This window comes from Sander lucioperca, chromosome 21, assembly GCF_008315115.2.
Source record: "Sander lucioperca isolate FBNREF2018 chromosome 21, SLUC_FBN_1.2, whole genome shotgun sequence".
Taxonomy (NCBI): Eukaryota; Metazoa; Chordata; class Actinopteri; order Perciformes; family Percidae; genus Sander; species Sander lucioperca.
In genome coordinates this window covers 24,551,532-24,573,739 of record NC_050193.1, presented here as the reverse complement: position 1 = coordinate 24,573,739, position 22,208 = coordinate 24,551,532, and the positions used below count along the sequence as shown (strand labels likewise).

Here is a 22,208-nt window from a genome sequence, read left to right as displayed (position 1 = left end):
TAAAGTGGAAATCAGGTTCAAACAAATATCGCACAAAAAAAGTTTTTCTACATTTACCAGTTCCCATTTGTGAATTTGTAAAAGTCCGTCAAAAAGTCAGACAGAGAAATGCCAAAGCTGTAGGCTGTGATGCCTTCGCCCAACACTTTTTTGGAATTGATCCACCGACACAGCTCAGGAGCCAGATTGTCCATAGTGATGAGCCAAATTTTAGGGGAATTTACGTACAGTATATTCTCTTAATCAGGCTCATTGGCGGAAAGAAACTCCATTTACTTAGAGATTCTACAATGGATTTCTGACGAGGGGACGATTTCAAATGACTTTCCCCTGACTAAATGGTGTTTGATGTACAAACTGCTGTAGAGTTTCGCTGTGACGACCTAGAAAAGACTCACACATATTGACATCCTCCCCTGCAGCACCATTAACAATTCCCTAAAAGTACACAGCTGTAAGAATATGAGTGTAAACAAATACAGTACATGGCTAGCTGGGTGCAGCAGAGTCAAAGAAATGGTGCAGTGCAGAAACATTTTGTCTTGTAAAATGTACAATACTCTGAAGTAGTCCTCACTTTGTACATGATACCACTACGATGGATACTATATTATTGATCCTTACATTAACTGTCAATGCATTCTGCATTAGATGCTGAAAATGCACAAGCATGTGTGCAAGTATGTACACACATTTGATATTGTTGAGACAGGAAAAGATGAGTCAACATTTGCTCCAACTCCAGCACCTGGCTACACTTTTCCTCACAACTCTTTGGCCATGTAAAGGGAGAAGCAAGCAGGTAATAGCGACAAATTTAGGGGCTTAAACGGCGACAGCTTTACGATGCCTGAGCGGCCTCTATGACTCCATTTCTGTCAGGTTCTATTAGCTTGGCCTCCGCCGTGTGTTTCGATTGGCTCTTGGCCTATTCCCAGCAGTTCCAGAAGCACCTCGCGTAAATAAACCAAATGGCTGCATCTTGTAGTGTATGAAGAGGCGGGGGGAGGGCTCTGGGAAGCTGGGCACTTGTGTGTAAAGAACATCAGACAGAGTGGTTGAATAGTTTAATATACAGCACCGAGCTGAATGGACACAGTCGAGTAGAGGGAGAGCTCGACACACATCAGCCTAAGAGTTTAAATTTGACTAGTGTTTAAAAAGAATACAAGCAGCCAGGCGAGAAAAGCACTACTAAATCAAGATAAGTGGTCTCATTCCACTCCACACACACTCCTATAAACAAAAGACAAAGTGTGTCTATCTGCCAGCTGCCAGGTGGAAGTCTAAGGAAAGGCCACCTGTCTAATAACTGTTTTTGATGCGCACAGCTCAGCAGTACGAAACTGAGCATCTGGCCTGTCCCCTCCAAACTGATCTTGTTAACAGCATGTATATCTGTGTTCCTCTTATATATAATTTATTGCACCCAAAAAGGTTTTCACCTACCCAAAAACATGATTTTGTGATTATTAATTCAACCAATCATGCCTTGTGAATGCAGTTTTGCCAACAACTCTCAACTGCCAGATGTTCACTGGATATTTTTATAAGCACACAGTGTTTCCCTCAGTTTGAGAATTTATTTTTTGTTGTCTACCAGAAACTGAGAATCATTTGAACTATTCTGAAAATAAGTCACTGGTTATTTTATAATCCAAACACCCCAAGAGTGAAACAAAATGTAATAATACATTCTGGTAAGAATTATTAAAATGCAATGCTTGACATGCTGTGGCTGAATTAGTTTTTTTTTTATGGCTTTGAAAAACATTTCCTTGCACTGATAAAAAACTAACTGGACTGTAGCTCAGTCAGCTGAAAGAAGAAAGACTGCTCACACAATGAAATGACTATGACTATCAGCTATGTGTTTGAATTTTTAAAAGAAAATAAATACAGAAAAATACAGAAATCTATTTGGGAAGAATACACAAAAGCACATGAAATATTTCTTATTTAATAATCAATAGTATAATTATGATAAATAGTAAATATCTATTGCATTTATTGTTTTTTATCATTCTGTTTGGTCCTTTTTCACAGTAGACATGTCATAGCAGGAAAAGCACAGGTATAATTATTACCTTTAATGATGGCTCTGCTTTATTTAAGTCTATTGAGCAAGCACATGCGTTAGAGCTGGGCAATATATCGATATTATATCGATATCGTGATATGAGACTAGATATCGTCTTAGATTTTGGATATCGTAATATGGCATAAGTGTTGTCTTTTCCTGGTTTTAAAGGCTGCATTACAGTAAAGTGATGTCATTTTCTGTATTTACCAGACTGTTTTAACTGTTCTATTATTTACCTTTACCCACTTAGTCATTAGATCCACTGATGATTATTAATCAAAAATCACATTCTGTAAATATTTTGTGAAAGCACCAATAGTCAACACTACAATATTGTTGCGGTATCGATATCGAGGTATTTGGTCAAAAATATCGTGATATTTGATTTTCTCCATATCGCCCAGCCCTAACATGCGTACAGTGACCAGGCCCTGAAACTAGTAAAGCAAAATAGAGTGCAGTCCTTGTTAGTATTGAATATTACGCCTGTCATTTTCCCTCTTTGTCTTGTCAGAATGCCTGCAGTGAATAAGGCCTATTGTATTTCTTCTGTGCTGCAGTCTTTTATTTTTTTCTGATTATCAACAGTAGTGTCTACAGATCTTTATGTTATGGTCACTGAATGCTGTGCGTGCCAGTGAACCCAATTCTATTTCTTCTGGCATATTTTTTGTTCAAATATGACTTAAAATGTTTAAGGTTAGCCAACAGAAAAAGTGTTGCCTCTATGCATCGTCATCCATTTTGTAAAATATTACAGTATTTACAGTCTACTATCACTCTGGATAATATGTCTTTATTACTTATGCTAGACGGTGACATCAGATCCTTTTAATGAGGTGAGTTCAGGGTAATTTTGTTGGACTATAGACAGGTCTGACTTAAATGACTGAGTGATGACCTGCTGAGAAGGAAGTATTGTATTTCAAGTAGAGCTGCCTGCAGCTTAATAAAACTTTTCACACCATTATAAGTCAACAATCCCTCTTTACCAGCTATGTAAAGAATCTGTGCGGCAGTATGAAAGGAGCTGTAAAAATGAGAAGAATGCAAAGCCAGCCAGCGAGTTATCTTTGAGATTCAAATACCTTCACCCATAGACTGTTATGAATCAAACAAGACTCCCATTCAGAGTGTTTCTGAACTCCCACACGCCACCCTGCACATGCATACAATTCCAGCCCATCTGAGCAGAAAACACTGTGGGGCAAACTATCTGAATTCAAATAGACAGCAGGACTTGTAACTGCCAAATACAACTTTATAAGAAAGCATTCGACAATTCCACCAACTATATACAGTATCTCACAAAAGTGAGTACACCCCTCACATTTTAGTAAATATTTCATTATATCTTTTAATGGGACAACACTGCAGAAATTACACTTTGCTACAATGTAAAGTATTAAGTGTACAGCTTGTATAACAGTGTAAATGTGCTGTCCCCTCAAAATAACTCAACACACAGCCATAATGTCTAAACCGCTGGCAACAAAAGTAAGTACACCCCTATGTTAAATTCCCATAGAGGAAGGCAGATTTTTATTTTTAAAGGCCAGTTATTTCATGGATCCAGGATACTATGCATCCTGATAAAGTTCCCTTGGCCTTTGGAATTAAAATAGCCCCACATCATCACATACCCTTCACCATACCTAGAGATTGGCATGGTTTTATTTCAGTTAGCCTAATAGCTGGTTTGATTTGCATTGATATGGATCTTATCTCAGTTCAGAATTCAGTGTTTACATTCAGACTGAATGGGCTGTCAACACAGTTTATATTGCCACAGCAATCACTGGCATTATATTACCTTAGAAAAGAAATAATAAATTGTGGAGAAAGACAGCACTGTTATTGGATCGGTATTGCTATATCTGGGGAGAAAAGATTGGAGCATCCTTGTTCATTTGTTTTTAGAAAAGTGGTGTTTTACTCTTTAGCCTTAGTAGTAAGCAGTGGTGGAATGTAACTAAGTGCATTTACTCAAGTACTGTATTCAATTTTAATATAATTTTGAGGTACTTGTACTTTACTTGAGCATTTCCATTTTATGCTAGTTTATACTTCTACTCCACTACAATTCAGAGGGAACTACTGTACTTTCTACTCCACTAAATGTATTGAACAACATTAGCTAGGGCTGTGCAATTAATCAGCTCCCAATGATCACAAAAACAGAATAATCGAGAAAAACAATTATTTAGCTCATTACGTTTTGCAAGTAAACTCTTATTTATAAGTTTAAATAGGAAAAGTATTAAGGCAAATTTTACAGTTGTATGTTTTTTTACTGTTGATTTATTTAACTTTTTCCATTGTTTTTTAAGTTCAATAATTGCAACATCTTTCCAGAAGTCAACGAGTAATCGTGTTAAATTATCGTGATTTCGATATTGACCGAAATAATCGTGATTATATATTTTTCCATAATTGAGCAGCCCTAGCTACTAGTTACTTTGCAGATTCAGATTATTAATACAAAATATACATCAACTAATAAATTATGATTATTATTATAAATAAAGCAACCTGGCAGTATGCTGCAATATTAGTGATGCTTAAACATGAATGCCCCACTAATTATAATCCACTGATACAACATACATTATTCTGAAGTTTACACTGCTACTTACGTAAAAGATCTAAGTAATTCTTTCAAAACTGGTAGTAAATATGTTTTATATGTTCAGCACACTCAAAGTCAAAGTTTTAAATTAAGTTAAATAAAGTAAAAGTACCTGAGTAACTGTGGGTTAATTCTATTGATCTTGCTGACCCAAAAAGGGTTACTTATAAAAGTAAGTCACAGTTCTTGATCTGCTTAAATAAAAATATATAGTGGTGGAAAAAGTATACTCCGATCTTTTATTTAAGCACAAGTAGTAATACCACAATGTAGAAATACTCTGTTACAAGTAAAACTCCAGCATTCAAAGTCTTACTTGACTAAAAGTACAAAGTAAAAGTACTCATTATGCAAAATGGTTTGAATGAATTTCAGAATAATATATATTATTGGAATATTGATGCATTAATGTGTAGGCAACATCACTTTATTGTTGCCGCTGGTAAAGGTGGAGATTTTTTTTAACTACTTCATACAGCCTACTGCCGTGTAGCTTAATCCATAATAATAATCATAATTTATTAGTTCATTAATAGTTTGTATTAATAATCTGTATGCATAGCTGCCAAATAGGCTAAATGTAGTAAAACATTAGAATATTTGCCTCTGAGATGTAGGAGTATAAAGTAGCGTAACATGGAAAACACTCAAGTAAAGTACAAGGACCTCAAAGTTGTTCTTAAGTACAGTAGGCTACATGAGTAAATGAAGTTACATTCCACCACTGACAATACATCACTTGTTTTCATTGTGGCTTGAAACCACTTTTACTTTGACTGCTAAGAGGTGAAGTTAGGACCTCAGTCTGCATTGCAGTGTTCCGCTGGTTTGTGGTTTGTACAGGTGCAACCATGAATGTATTAACCTGCAGCTGCCCTGCACTGCGCATGGAGACGCAACAGAGGCGGGCATGGGCACCGTGGTCACTATTTGGCAGGATACTCAGACTGAGCCGGAGGACGCTGCACCGGCTTCTCTTATATTGTGCTCATTATTTTGCATCTGGAATTTTTACACAAATATATTTTGCTGTGACACACACAAACAACCAACAGACCTCGATATGACAAAAAAGCACCCGAAAAGTCCTCCACACAATCTCGACATCTTAAATAACACACCTGAGCAGATACTAACCTGCTAACATTAGCCAGCTAGCGGCTAATATTTAAGCCCTGTAAAAGTGTCCCCAGCGTTAAAGCGAGGCAAAACGCACGTTGTACGGGGAAAGTAGCACAAGGTACAAACGATAAGTGTGCGAAGAGACAATTTCGTAGCTATAAAACTCACCTTTGTTTCGCTGTTCCACGACAGGGATGAAGGATTTTTGAAACGTCACTGCACTTCCGGGTTATCCTATGACGTGTACAGGCGCCCTACAAGCGGCTGGCCATGCTGGGATTGTTTTGGTTTTGGTCTCTGGGTGTTACCTATATACAGTCTATGGGTGTTACACTAGAAAAAAAACACCTCCATCTCCTCCATTGCATTTAACCCCAGTGGTGCCCAAACTGTGATTAATTTAGTTTAGTTTAGTTTAGTTTAGTTTAATTTAATTTTAACATAACTCATTACTTATTAATGTTAATTAAGATATGAGATACAACTTTATTGATCCCCCAGAAAGGAAACTTAGCATTACAGTAAGAAATAGACCAGAGAGGAGGATGTAAAAATATGCAGATCCTTTCTCTAAGTAAAAGTAGGGAGCATTTTAAGGAAAATTGTAGGCCTACTTAAAGTATTGAATGTGAAAATTCTTCTTATGCTGCAGAATGGCCCGTGTCAGAGTTATCTTATTTTGTGAATTTATTTTGATTATGTATGCATTATTGTGTACAATTAATTTTATTGTTGCAGCTGGTGGAGGTGAAGGAATATTTATACATGTATATACGTATAAACTTATTTATGTTATTTAGCCTAGAGAGATGCATCATATTTTATAAGCTCATATATGTTTTGAATGAAAAATCTCAATCGGCAAAGTAACTAGTAACAATAGCCTTCAGATAAATGTAATGGAGTAAAAACTTACAATATTTTCCTCTGACATGTAGTGGAGTAGAATTATGAAGTAGCAGAAAAATGAAAATACTCAAGTAAAGTAAAAGTATCTCAAAAGTATACTTAAGTACAGAGTAGAAGTACTAGTTACATTTAACCACTGCCAAAAAAGTAGATAAAAAAAAAAACAGGATACGGATGAATATATATATATATATATATATATATATATATATATATACTGAAAAAATGAAGCTACAGTAATTTGAGCTTGCTAAAGTGTGCATGAATGTAATGCAAGTGCAAAATTAATAGTTCAGTTGTTTTATATTTAGAAAACAATGTGTTAAATGCTTCCATTAGTTAGTAGAGTAATAAAAAGACTATTAGCTTAAATTCTCAAAACGGTGACGGAAAGGGGCAACAAAGAGAAGGACCCAAATGCAGACAGTCGGGGCTGATGTTGAAACTATGTGCACATTCATATGTGTAAAATGTGACATTTCTTATTATATGGAGGATAAAATGTAGCCAGACATCAATGCAGAAGACATGTCTAAAAGTAAAAAGTCTTTTATTGCCGCATGCAGTACCCATTTTCTATTTGGAGCTGGGTGCTTGGTGATTTATTGTACAGGCACACACAGATAGATTGTGTTTGTTGTCACCAGTAATTGCTGCACTTAATTCCCAGAATTCTAGTCAATATAATTTATAAAAAAAATAAAGCCCTATTAGATACATCGACTCTGCCATGCATGCTTTTTTTTTTTTTTTTTTTTTTTTTTTTTTTTTAATTATTGCCCTCAGGAAAGTGGGTCATATATGCAAGCAAGAGATGTGAGGATACAGGAGGTAATGCAACAAGCAATTAAAAGCGTACTGAGAATAATGCAAAACATAAATTATAGTGCAGTGTCTTTTTAAAGATTTACAGCTTTTTCCGGTTTGATGATATGACATGAAAAGATGTGCTATAATATGATTATGATCTTGATGCCAGCATCTAAATTGGCTATGAAAACAATGGTGTGCACGCTTGTTTATGTTGCAGATGTGAGTATGCAGAATTGTGGATATTAAGTCACCACATGTGGGTAGCTGCCCATGTAGGATCACCTGGCAATTTCGCAATGTTATAAGAATATCATAATATGATTTTCTCTTTTGAAGATCTGAATCACAATTATCCAACTTCAACAAAAGCACTTGGGATGCACTACGAATTTGCTGTGATGCTCATCCAAAAGGTTGTCTGGTGGGATATTTAGTTTAAGACAAAGCAAATTAGGAAGATAAACAAAAAAGGAAAGATAAATCTGGCAATTGAATAAAAGGAAGAAGAAAAAAGTTGTTATTTCACCTGGATTGTTTTTTTCTCAGGAATGTTTGATCTCTGGAGAAACAAAATGCTGCAGGGAAGGTATTGATATGATCCTTTTACAGGGGAATTTGCTTCTCTGTTGTCCAAAACAGTCCACGTTCCCACAGTTTTAAACATGTCCTCCAAACCATACAACCATATAGATTGTTTATTCCTACCCTCTAATACAACCCATAGCGTGGTGGCAGGAAACACTGCCCACAGAAGCATTTTCTGTCCTCATTTCCAAACGCATCACGGTTTTAAACACGTTGTTAACGTTGTTCAACTGTCGCAGTTTGGTTAGGTTAAGGCACAAAAACCACTTGGTTATATTTTTAAAAAAAAGATTGTGGTTTGGGTAAAATTAGTACATTGAATACGTTACTTCACGTTAAGTTACTTCACATTAAGTTACTTCACGTTAAGTTACGCACGTGACGGTCATGATCACTACGACCACTAGAGGGCACCTCCACTATAAACGTAAGAATGGGTCGTAATTGCTGCTTGAACAAACAACTTATAGGGTCGTTTTTCAGGGAGGACGGTCTCATTTCAAATTATATACATCTGTGTTGACATTCTGTATAGCTACTCATGGTGTTTGGAATAACAATCCAAATTTTCTTTTGTTATCTTGTTGTTGTTGTTAACCTACAGTGCATCCCTACATGATTCATAATGTGGAATTTTCCCAGCTGGTGTGATGTTTCAGTACATGAAATTGTATTACTGTGTGACAATCCCAGCTTACTCCACAGGTCTGGCACCGTGTTCAGCCGTGGCTTAGCTCCGGAGTTTAATGCAATTATAAATAAATAAGCATGTGGTCGGGAAGAAGACAGGGCCCTATGGGGACAAGCAGGGAAAAAATAGAGGAAGTTTAATTAAAGCTGCAAACTGCACTCCCCCACACAGACACACAGTAATATAGGCAAACCAATACACACCAGTTATGTGTTTGTGTGTGTGCATTTCACTTGCCTGTGTGAATGTGTGTTTATAGCTACAACTATACAAAAGAGGGAACTGTGTGAGTGCATGCGGTGTGTGAGTATCAATGCGCACATGCTCACTTTTGAGCATCCATGTGTGCACATGTCTTCAGTCAAATCAGTACATGAGGGGGGAAATGTGAGTGTAGAGTAATCCTGTGTTGTGTTCAGGTAAAGTCCTCTAAATTTCTTCATCACACAGGTTACCTTCCTGACAACAGAGAGGAAGGTTTTTTGCTTGAACCCAACATTCACACTCTTGACACAGCCACAGTAAAATTATTTGGTGTATGCAGCTATGTTTTTGTTACATTATTTTCAGCAAAATGATTGAACTGCCAGTCTCCTTGTAATTACCTAAGGGGTGAAAGCAAAGGCACAGCCAGTAAAAGTCTGATGAGGGAGTATTGAATTTGCACTTCAATTAGAGTGCTTATAAAGTGTGGATTACACAGGGACTCCAGGGCCACTGCTCTCTCTCAAATATCACAGTGTACTATAGGAGGAGGGACAACAGGCAGGAGAGGTGGACAGCGAATGCATCAGGGCAAAGCAGCAAGGTGGCAGAGGAAGGAACAAAGAGAAAAAAGTACAAGATGCTGAATGATGTGCAGCCTGAGCCAAGTCTTTAATCAGGACAGATCCATGCAAATGCAAGGACAAACAACTGGAGGGAGATCCATTCATGTGTGACTCAGGTCTCCCTCAATCCAAGTTCTGGCCTTGGATTCACCAAGGACATCTGAAAACATGCAGCCATCTGAGGCAGGCTATTAGACTTCCCCGGCGCTGCACAGACTAGTACTTCACTGATTTGAAATGCCTCTGTATGTGCATTCAGTTCCATTTTTCTGTGTTGTTTAAACAAGTCTCCTTCAAGTTTAAGGGTGTACAGAGGAATCTGTTGAAAAGGATCCAAAAAAAAAACAACCTTAACAATGTGTCTGAGTCCCTGAGTTAATTCTCAAATGGATTATTGAGCCAATGAGTGAAAATCACCGGCCATTTAGAGTGGATTTGTCTGCGAGGCAGCGATAAACGACAGCTCGCTTTTCTCCGGCTTAGCTTCTCAATTCTGAGAAGGAGATGCTTGAAGGGCATGCTTTTGGAGTAAACAGACCAATGGCATTGAAGGAAAAAAGAAAAATTTCAATTTGATTACTTGGCTGTACTTATTAAGACAATGTGAGATGATATGTGAATAATGAATTGTTATAGAGACGTATGAAGAGTTCCTGGTGCTTAATTACTGGTAGTGATGTTTGCACAGTGAGATTTTAAAGGTTTCAAAGGGAAAATGTGCAACTCTGAAATCACTTTTACAGTATAAGCTGGAGGCTGCAATAACACAGGGTGGCAGTGTTATACATATGGGGAGGTTACCTGAATTCAATTTGACAGTGTTATAAGATGTAACTAGCAGTTACACGAATGCAAAGCTTATGTTAATTGCATATGTGGATGAAGAAATAAAAGGACAACCTAACAGTTTACTGCAAAAAGGGATTTTATATCCTTTAATCTCCAGCAATTTTCTTTCTGTTTAGATCATCTCCTTCCCTTATACCTTTCTCTCCTTCACTCTCTTTCTCTCTCATTGCTACTGTCAACAAATAATGTGCAGGCTTCCCACAGGCCCTAAAGGAATCTCTCACACTGCACTCACATAATCACTTCAGACCTGACTGTTTAGGCCGACATCTCCACTGGGACTTACCAGCCGCTCGCTGCAGGCCAAATCAGACCACTGAGTTAAAAAAAAAAAAATCAACTGCAACAGTGAAACAAAGAAGTGCAAGTCAGACAGAGGAGCGTGACCAGTCTGAGAACATCAAGCGCACGTCTTTTGGTGGCTGAATGTCATACTTTCCTCCTGCAGTAATGGGATGATTTGGTGCCCTCCTGTATGAAAATGATAGACTAAGAGGCTTCCTTTCAAAGCGCAATATCATATTGTGTATGCACAGTGATCAGTGTTCAGTGTATGTGTGTGTGTGTGTGTGTGTGTGTGTGTGTGTGTGTGTGTGTGTGTGTGTGTGTGTGTGTTTGTGTGTGTGTGTGTGTGTGTGTGTGTGTGTGTGTGTGTGTGTGTGTGTGTGTGTTTGTGTGTGTGTGTGTGTGTGTGTGTGTGTGTGTGTGTGTGTGGTGTGTGTGTGGCAGGTCAAGCATGAGTCTTTCACTGCCATAAGACCAGTTTAAATTCCATCCTTTTCAAAGACCAAATGGGTTCCAGAGCTTCATCTACTTATATCAAATAAGCTGAATTTAATGACATGTTTAATGACTCCTTACATTGGCAAATTGGCTTTATTTGAAATCTCCAGCTCTGTAAGAAAGAAGCCTTTTTTCCTCCAATTAGAGGCATCCTTTGGAAGACAGACTCGCTGTTCTAAACGAGGATCTTTTTTTTCAAAGATAGAGAAAGAAGAGCTGTTGATGCTTGGTCCCTCGCTAATGTCAGGCTCGAACAGGCTGGAAATACATTAAACTATCAAGGTGGGGAAATATTTTTAACAGTGTCAGGCAGCGACTGAAGCCTTGTGGGAGTTGACAGCTTATGAAAAAGACAGTTAAATGCATCTGCTGGATCAGACTCAAGATCATCTCACTGTATTTTATGGATGGTATCTCCACTTCACTTTTCATTGTTTTCAATATATTTCCACTACTTTTTTCCACTTGTTTTTTTGTGCAGTCAAATTTGTTTGTTTTTTACCAACGCTTACAGCATTATGTCAACAAAAATGCTGCACTGAAAAGTTGCACACTTTCAGATGTGTCGCTCTGAATTCGGCAAATTGTTGTATTGAAAGTAGCATATCATTGCTCTGAGCATAGTTTGCCTCAGTGAACCAAATTATTAATATCTTAATTAACAACTACAATATGAAAAGTGTGAGACACATAACCAAAATGAGAGGGTTTTTTTACACTCTCAGAGGCTGAGCTATGCAGCTCAATTTGAAGGACTCAAAAAGCTACTTCCCCTCCAGCATTGACTTGCATAGAAACATTTGCTTAGTAAAGGGTGATATAGAAGCTGAAAGAAGAGTAAAAATATGTGAAATACTACATGTGAAGACACATGTATACAATAAGATACAACATATTGCAACATATTAATATGTAATAGCTAAATCAAAGATCAAACACAACTATTCAAACCCTAAACTTTAAAGGGGTACTCCAGCAATTTGGTAGTGTTCTTCTACAAAGTTGAGGAATATAATGGCTAAGCCTAAAAACTTAAAACCACTGAGGGGCTGCTATACGGACTTGAAACAAACAGTCTATGGCTAGTAAACTAGCTGAATCTGAACTCTTATACCTTACACTGCTCAGTAGCCTTCTGTTGAAATCATAGACTCCAATAGTCATCGTTGCGTTTTGATGGACATTTATTGATGCGGTGTGTAGCGATTTGATGCGGTCAAAAACTATTTGTGCTCCTCCGATTAACAGCACCTCCTGTTACCTGCTGAAAGGTTCCTACCTAAATAGACATCACTCAAAAGCACACTAGTGACACTAGTGGACAATTTGTGTCCTACACCCAAAACAAATGAAAATGGCTCTTAAAGAGAAGACACACCAGCCCGATAATCGGGCGTCGGGCCATCTGGCGAGGTCCGTGACTCGAGTCTGTTCTGTGTGTCCCGTGCCGTCGGCCGTTCGAGGAGCCGTCGGCATTCATTTGGGCCGACCCAACATGTTCAGTCGGGGACAGGGCAGTCGGGACTCACCCGGAAATGGGGAGCGGATGAGCCGCTCAAAATCTGACGAAAATCTTTTAAACTGACCTTTGTTGATCTGAAATGAAGACAGATTCAGCAACTGCATGGCCTATTTCTCGCTTAAAATGTTTTCAGAAACACGTTTCGGTGAACTATTTTAGTACAATATGAGATCCTATTCTGAACGAGCCGCCATGACAGTCTGGCTGTGAATTTCCGGAGAAAAAAGAACCACGTGACGCGTTCGTCCTATCAGCTGCCATTTTTTATTTTCTGGGAAATAATCAAACTGTTAATGGAAACAATACAGAGCAGCGTCGCCTGCTGGTATGGAGACGTATTACGTTTCGTGCACGCGCAGAGCGTACTCTCAAGTCGGCGTCGCCTCAGTATGTTCTGAGGCATTTTTTGGAACTCGGGACCTGACTGATCAGTCCGACTGGCTTTTCTGCCGACGGTCGGCCCGTCTGGCTGGTGTGTCAGGACCCTTACAGGGAACTCGAAAGAGGCAGGCTAAATGAAGACTGGTCAAAACTGAAGCAGCAAAAGCTATGATATCCTGAGTGTTATGGGGCCGTTCACACATATGGACTCAAACGCTAGAGGTACATGAGGATGCCATTCACTGTGAATGGAAACTCCAAATAGCAGCCTGATACCTTCCCCGCGATTCAACTCAAAACCTTTGCTGCAGGACAGCATGAGGAACTTTAACTTTATGCAAGGTGCATGAGCGACAACCTGGACCAACCAATCATGTTTGTTTTGATTTCCAGCTGTTAGCAGCTCAGCTGTTAGCTCCAACTCCACTATGTAAAACCACTTTAGACAAATTTGGTAAATGGCAGTAGAGGTCTTCCCCAGTCATGTGATATAAATTTAACAAGGTACTGGGACTTGACAACAATGCGTGGAAACACATTGCTCGGAAAATTAACTACTTTGCTATTTTTCCCAGCATAGTAATGTCCAATCAGACCGACTTTCAGTCCGTATTTGTGACAGCCCACAAACCCTGGATCCTACACTTTCCATAATGCAAATTCATAGTGTCTTTTATTCTTTATTATCTGGTAAATGTCAACATCTTTCAAACTCCATACCTAATTTGTAACACAGGTTTTCTCTCCCTTCAAAGCCAAAGAAGATATTGTGTAAAATTGTGTGCCTTTTTAAGTAATACTGGTTTAACTTATTGTACGAACTTATAATAACAAAAAATACATTCAGAAATTAGCAGGAAAACAAATGCAAAAGGAATGGCAGCAATGGTAACACACATCCAACATTGCTTCGGGCTACAAATCATAATTCTAAGATAAATCATTAAGATCTGTCAAAAATATCATTCACCTCATTTACTCCTAGGAGGCCCTTGTATGTGTCTTTCAAACTACAGTCATTAACTTCAACTAAAGTAGAGAGACACTGGCTGTCTTTCAAGGCTTTGACACGCTTGGCTCCATCTCAAACATGTTGCACTATTACTCTGTTTCTAATTCAGGAGATAAACAAGGACATGAAAGAAAAATCCCAAAAAGTCACAGCATGAAGAACAAACCAAGCAGCTTTCTGTCAACACACACTCATTTGTCATTTCATTTAACCACTTCACCTCCGTCTTGGTAGTGTACCGTAAAGGGCTTCACCTGTTAGATAAAATCTTCTGCTCACTGACCAGCAGCCAAAGCACAGTACAGCACAGGCTTATCTGTTACTGACACAGCTGGGGCATAATGACCTCGTGCCACAGGTCGAAACCTGTTTCTGTCCTCCATCTCCCAAATGAGGCTGCCTCTGCTCATTAGGGAACCAGCGTTTAAAAAACAGAGAAAAACAACCAGTGCCGTGGCCATTAAAGATGCCATTGACTTTTACATTAAGTCTCATAAATGTAAGGTAATGTACGACGGCGTAAAGCCAATCCCATCCCATTTCTGTGTTCTTTGAGGCTTTAACAGATCTGTTCTCATTTCACGCTATTAGAGAAGGTCTGGGACTGAACACTTAACATCTCAGCAGTCCCCGGTCTAATTTCACATTGTGTGCCATAAGCCAATTCCACCATTTAATATGACTTTTTTTTATTTTAACCCCAGCCAACATGGCAAAGAAAGTTTATTTGTAAAGCACTTTTAAGACTTACCTTAACTTGGTGATCAGAAGACAAATCTAATGCTAATGTTGCTTTATATCTTCTGGCAATTGTTTGCTAATAGGTATTAATGTGTAAAATGTGTCAGTGTTGTGTTCACAGATTTATTTCTCATGCTCCCAATTGGCAATGGTTATTGCAGATTTAAGTCAACATGTAAATGAGCCTGAGCTGAGCGAAACGTGTTGCTCTTGTCTAAAGATCCTTGATATATTTTAACAGGTCGAGTGCCAGTCCCGACCAAAAACACAAATTGTTTTTTTCTGTCTGGATTTAAATGGATCAGGCCTCACATCTTCAGACATCTGTTCTAGATATATGGTAAGTCCTATATCCTAAAAAAAACTGCTTCCCACTGTTTTTTTGTATTCCTTGCAACAGTAAGCAAACCAGCCCCAGACAACCTTAGAAGTCCAGAGGGTTTGTAACACAGAAGCAGGTCACAGATGAATATTTTGGCCCTAAAACTTTCAGTGCTTTACAAGCAAGAAACACTAATAATATTTTAAAAGTAGTCCTTTGACTTACAGGCAGCCTGCAGAGTGCAGTGATCTGAGAACTGTAGTATTGTTCTTCTTCCTAAGTCTGAGTAAATACTCTAGCCCCAGTTGTTATGGAGCTAAACATTTGGCCCTGATTTAGCTCCATAAGCTGTCTGGTTGCTTTTTGGAGAGACCTGTGAAGACACCTTCACATTTGCCTAGCCAATGATAAATACAACTGGGGGATGGATGTTTTACTGACACAAATCCTTAAATTTGTGCTTTTTATTGTGATGTTTTTTATTTGGTTGCTTACTGTAAATCAAGGTTTGAATCCAAACTATTTCAAGCTTGTTTTACTTCTTTTTTAAGTACACAGTCTATATAGTTTTACAGCGTGGTACAGCTGATAAGTTTTTGCAAAAAGTGTTCGTGTCAGAGAAACATGAGTGAACGGCAAAAAAAGAGATCAGGACAAAAATGATTGACCTGGATTGACTACTTCAGACTCCCAGACCACCAAACAGACTTTGAATGCTTCCTCTGATTCCCTCTGTAGAGGAATCATCCAGAGGGGAGGTGATGTTGGAGAACATTCACTCACCTCACACATGGAGCAGGTCACAGTGATCTCAAATCTGCACAGATAAAGTTCTGAACATCACTGGGGCTACCAGGATGCAGTCATAAGACCGACCTCCTTATCTCCAGTTGGCACAAGATACCATATCTAATGCTACAGAAAGTCCAACTTTCTACAAAGTGTTGAGGGACAGTTCTACTGCAAGGAAGTCCAAGTCGCAAACTGGGTTGGGTTCACTGTGAGATTTCCAAGCAATTATCTGATATCATGTCAGCCTGTCAAAGTACAGTATACTTTATGTGTATAAGTTTTAACATGACTATAATCCTCACAATCACCTTGTATTTTATTTCTATCTATTTATTTATTTATCTATTTATATCTAGCAGGCAGTTTGTGCTATCCATCCAGTTTATCTTGATAGATTCAGCCAACGTTACATTATCTGTTCCAAAGGGAACAGTATTGAAGAAAATCTTGTGGTTATCTTTGTTTTTCATTGTCAGACAATGTAAAGTTTTTTGCTCTGAGATAGATAGATAGATAGATAGATAGATAGATAGATAGATAGATAGATGGATAGATAGATAGATAGATAGATAGATAGATAGATAGATAGATAAATAGATAGATAGATAGATAGATAGATAGATAGATATAAAATAAGTGTAATAAGTAATAGTAATAAGTATATATATATATATATATATATATATATATATATATATATATATATATATATATATATATATATTGTTGACTGAAGGATAAAAATAAACTCAGAATCTTGGTCATGACTTTTGACCTCTGCAACTCATTAAAAGAGCTGTTTTCTTTGCAGAGTACAGTATGTAAATAGATTTACAGTGCTTTGATGAGCACATGCTTATACACTCTTTGAACCTTAAAAGCATAAAAAGTAAGTCAAGCTTGTGTTTTGCTCCTGTCTATATGGAGAAAGAGTATGGCGCTGAACACATTTTGCTGCTCCACTAATCAAAGACCTTGAGTATGGTCCAGGACATTAATGTCAACCAATGGCATACAGCAGGAGAAAGAAGGTAATGGGGTTGGCAATATAAATCAGTGCACAAAAAACTCTATTATTGGTAAAGTAATAGGGACCGACGTTGTTTGTAAGCTTCAGCTGTTTGCTTAATTGCAGATTTACAACACTAGCTCTCATTTACATATGTAAATTCTAAGCAGGCAAACAGAGCTGTTCTTGGCAATGCTTCTGTTTGACTGCAGGAGGGGGGAAAAGTGGGCTGTGTGGCAAGAGAAAGAAGGAGAGAGATAAACAAACAGATGAAAACCAAAATAAAAAACAGAGAGAGAAGGGATTGTTTAAGAAGTGATGAGCAGGAATGGTGGCAGAGTTCTGGGGTGAAGTGGCGGTTTAGCAGAGGTGGATGGATGGATGACGAGGAGGGCTTTGTCAACACAAGAAACTCAATGCTCCACCTGTGCACACAGAGATGGTCTCCACTTTCCCCTACATATGGCAGCAGTCAGGCTAAGTAAATAAAAGGACATGTTGCTCTTTCCTGTAGGTTAAACCAGAGAGCGCCTTGTACAGGTTATCTGACAGTTGAGAGAGTCCTTAGGGCAAATTACCCGCTAAGTTCAAGGACTCTCAGACTCACACTGATGTGCTCAGATGTGCACAGATGTTGCGGTGCCTGAGACTGTGATCTGCTAGCATTAGTGGCACTGTGTGTTACTAATTCATATAGACAGCTGGGGACAGTAGGAGCAGGTCCCCGGCGCTTTACCCGCTTCCAGACAGCCACATGCCGGCAGCTAATATTGCCGGGGCATGTGTGTGTATAATGTGTCTGTGTGCATAAAGGAGAACGTAGGGCCAGGTAGTAGTATAACTGAGAAAGAAGGCACTTTTCACAGGCCATAAATGAGAGAGCGCAGAATTTTGCAGCCAGACACACTTTGATCCTCATTGTTCCAGTGAGATCTCGGTAAACAGGGAGAGCAAGCCAACATGGGAGCATGCAGAAAGAAAAGAGTTCAACGTTTAAACTCACCCATCTGAGAGAGAAAAAATAAGCTTTGTTTAAAGGAAAAATTTGGCAACATGTCACAAAAATAAATACTCATCTTTTCTCATCTCATCCCTGATTATGAGTAGCAATCTCTATGCCTGATTACATCAATCAGCAACAGAGATGATATGACATAAAAGTGATTCAACCTATTCCCAGTTCATGAATATACATTAAGTCTACCAATCATCCACTGACTGGTTTGGGGAAAAACTCTAATGTGCAGGTGTTTATGGATTTTACATTTACTGTACAGCTTGACTGAAATATAATTTAAGAAGAAAGTGGTACAGTACTGACCACTTATAAGTGATAACCCCCTAAAGAAGGAAACCATTTTAACAGCAAGGTGCATTTAAATAAAGTCAGTTAAAGCTAGCAAACATGATGAGGTGAAACCTTATTAAGCCCAAAGATAGCAACCATTGGATGTCTCTCTCAGAGCCTTTTCTGAAATAATCATGGTTTTACTTGAAGCAGCACCAAGATGCTGCAGATTGGAGGAATGAAAGCGAGTTACTGATTTACAATTAATGTGACTTGGCAGCAGAGCAGACTGATGTCTCTGGTCAATCTCTCCCACTCGTTCCCTCTTTCACACATGCATGCACATGCACACAGACACAAAGGCAGGAGAAATATCAATAAAATTCCTTGCCAGGTATTCTCACTTTGCTCTCCTCCTGTTGACAGACTCCTCCTCTCTCCCTCTGCTGATCTACAGGCTGTCCTAATTCATAGATTCTCCTGAGGAACCATCAAAGTGCCTACTGTGTTATTATTATCTTTCATCTGCTTTACCTGTTCATTTTACCCCTTTGTGCACACTTTTACACATTTGGTGCAATGAATGCCCATAACAGTGGAGGTTGGGTAACAGTCCAGAAATTAATCCTACTCCCAGATGGTGAAGTTTATAGTGTGTTCTCACCACCTCTTCTCTTTAACGTGGCTAAACCTTCTTTGTTTGGACCTCTGTGTGGGGAAAATGACCCAGGAGTTGGTAACACAACAGCATGATGTGTTTAAAGCTGAAATGAAGGAGCTTCACGGCATGTTTAAGGGGGAACTCCGCCAAGTTTACACATTAAAGTCTGCACACAGGTCTTGGAGAGTATTACTGCATATAGGAAACAGGTCAGTTGGTAAATTGCCTCAAGTGATTACTTGGGTCAGTGTCAGTTGGAGACTACAAGTCTGAAAATGAAACAAATCTGAGGGCTTGGAGTTAGAAAGAAGTGAGGTTAGCAGATAGGTAGCAGATCTCTGTAGCCCGCTCCTCATCTCTGCTTAAGGCTAGCAGGCTCGAGGCTACATTAGCTACTACTAGCATAACATACTCAAATCTCAGACCGCTGACAGACTGTCGGTGGTTAAGTTGCATTTTGTGTAATGTAGGCACCAGGGCTTGATAAGGAAAATACGTTATCTCTGGTTCTGCTGCATTGATTTTGATCCTTTTTTCCTTAAAACTCTGCATTGCGTCTCCAACAATCTTATAAAAGTCTCTTTTAAGACTGAAGCACATTTTCTCCTTGCTACTTTCAATCTGAAATGGAAATATCAAGTTCAGCACCACGGACAGCTCCAGTCTGGAAATTGTTAAATGGCAGCATACAAAGAAAATGTGTGCATTTTATTGGGTCACAGTTAGGCTACGATGACGGCGTTAGGCTTCTACAGACAAACACTGGTCTTTGAATGCCTACAAAAACACATTCCCTCTTCGAATCAATAATCCAATATGTTCAGTCAGAGATAACAGATGATCAGAAGATAGGTACTACGTGGTGCCAGAAGGCGCCTCCATCACCCCTGGCTCACACATTTTAAGTGAAGAGAGGGCCCGCCAAAAAAAAAAAAGCATCTCGAAGGACTGCCAATCACCTCCAGTAATGATAATACCAGAGATAAATGAAGGCAATAACTAGCAATGGGATTAGACTTATATAAAAGTGTGAAAGAGGGAGATTTGGGACATTTGTCTCCTCCACTACAGTGCAAATATGGCAGTGCAGTGCAGTGAACACAAGTGTGAGACTGTTTTTAGTGGACCATATTCAGCTGACATTATCATTAAATCGTCACATCATTTTTATCATTTTTAAATACAAATATTTTTCTATATAATTTACTGCCCATATGATGTCTGTCCAAGAAAACAATCAAAAATATATTCAGCTATACATTTCAATTTGATGTATATGCACCTGATTTTAAGTTTCTACATCAATGTTAAATATACAGTGCCTGACAAAAGTCTTGTCGCTTATCTAAGTTGTAGGAACAACAAATAATAACTTGACTTGTAGTTGATCAATTGGAATCAGAAATGGCTTATATGAAAGGCAAAGGCTTCTGGATTATGCTTATTATACCAAAATAAAGTTTTGTATCATTCATTGAGTTTTATCATTGAATTAGGACAGAAAGGTCAGATTTGGCTTGGACAAAAGTCTTGTCGTGTCTTTATATGATTCAACCAATCACAGATTAGAGTTTCACCTGTGACAAATACTGTAATTAACACATTCCTGGGTGTGTATAAAAAGAACTCCAGCACACCAGACCTTTATGTGAAGTGCAACCTGACCTCTCACAACATGCCAAAGATTCAACCACAGACCAAAGTGCTGATCATCAAGAGCCTGAAGACCAAGTCTGCTGCTGAGGTGGCAGACATCTTCAATGTATCCAAACGTCAAGTGGAAAGGATAAGAAAAAGATTTGAAGAAACTGGTGAAGTTCATGACAAGTCCAGGTCAGGCAGACCCCGTAAGACAACTGTTCGAGAGGACCGTTTGTTGCTTCGACAGTCCAGGGCCAGCCCTTTTTCTGGGCTGGCCACCAGAAACCCCTGTATCTATAACAGTTTGTCGAATTCTCTCACGCAGTGGTCTCCATGGCCGAATTAGTGCTCACAAACCAGCATTAAACAGAAGACAACTAAAAAAGTGTGTTGCATTTGCAAAGGCCCACAACTTGGTGAAAGGATGGACAGTGGAAAAGTGGCAGAAGGTTGATTTTTCTGATGAATCATCCATTGAACTGCATCCCAATTGCTGCAAATACTGCAGAAGACCTGTTGGAACCCGCATGGACCCAAGATTCACCCAGAAAACAGTCAAGTTTGGTGGAGGAAAAATCATGGTTTGGGGTTACATGCAGTATGGGGGTGTGCGAGAGATCTGCAGAGTGGATGGCAACATCAACAGCCTGAAGTATCAACAAATTATTGCTGCCCATTACATTCCAAACCACAAGAGAGGGCAAATTCTTCAGCAGGATGGCGCTCCTTGTCATACTTCAGCCTCCACATCAAAGTTCCTGAAAGCGAAGAAGGTCAAGGTGCTCCAGGATTGGCCAGCCCAGTCACCAGACATGAACATTATTGAGCATGTCTGGGGTAAGATAAAGGAGGAGGCTTGGAAGATGAAACCAACGAATCTTGATGAACTCTGGGAGTCCTGCAAGACTGCTTTCTTTGCTATTCCAGATGACTTCATCAATACGTTATTTGAGTCATTGCCGAGACGTATGGATGTAGTCCTCCAAGCTCATTTTCTTTTTCCCAAGGCACCATGACTTTACGTATGCTCTGATGTTATTGTAGCATGTTTGTGTATTCACAATAAAGTATAATTTCTACCGTACATTACGGTATTTTTGTATGCGACAAGACTTTTGTCCAAGCCAAATCTGACCTTTCTGTCCTAATTCAATGATAAAACTCAATGAATGATACAAAACTTTATTTTGGTATAATAAGCATAATCCAGAAGCCTTTGCCTTTCATATAAGCCATTTCTGATTCCAATTGATCAACTACAAGTCAAGTTATTATTTGTTGTTCCTACAACTTAGATAAGCGACAAGACTTTTGTCAGGCACTGTACATGTGGTATCTGAAATGCTCTCTGGTTTTGAAAACTAATTGTCAGCCAATCTAATGGCATTTGTTCTTTCTGTACTTGCTGTTACCTGCAGGAGATGCTTCGGAGCATCTATATTAGTAACGTGTCTGTGTGTGAGAGAGGTGTATAATCACACCTTGAAATACCTATTTCCGCCTCATTTAACTTCAACTGATTTCAGGATGTTGGAGCCTGTCACA

At 38.8% G+C, this 22,208-nt stretch overlaps 1 protein-coding gene across 1 annotated transcript in view; it reads right to left on the bottom strand.

The window, feature by feature from the left end:
* Positions 1–6,130, bottom strand: part of LOC116063898 (speckle type BTB/POZ protein) — a 95,912-nt gene extending 89,782 nt beyond the window's left edge. The window contains 1 exon segment of the mRNA XM_035996731.1: positions 6,003–6,130. The gene's annotated coding sequence lies outside the window, so the exon portion shown is untranslated.
* Between the last annotated feature and the right edge of the window lie 16,078 nt (positions 6,131–22,208).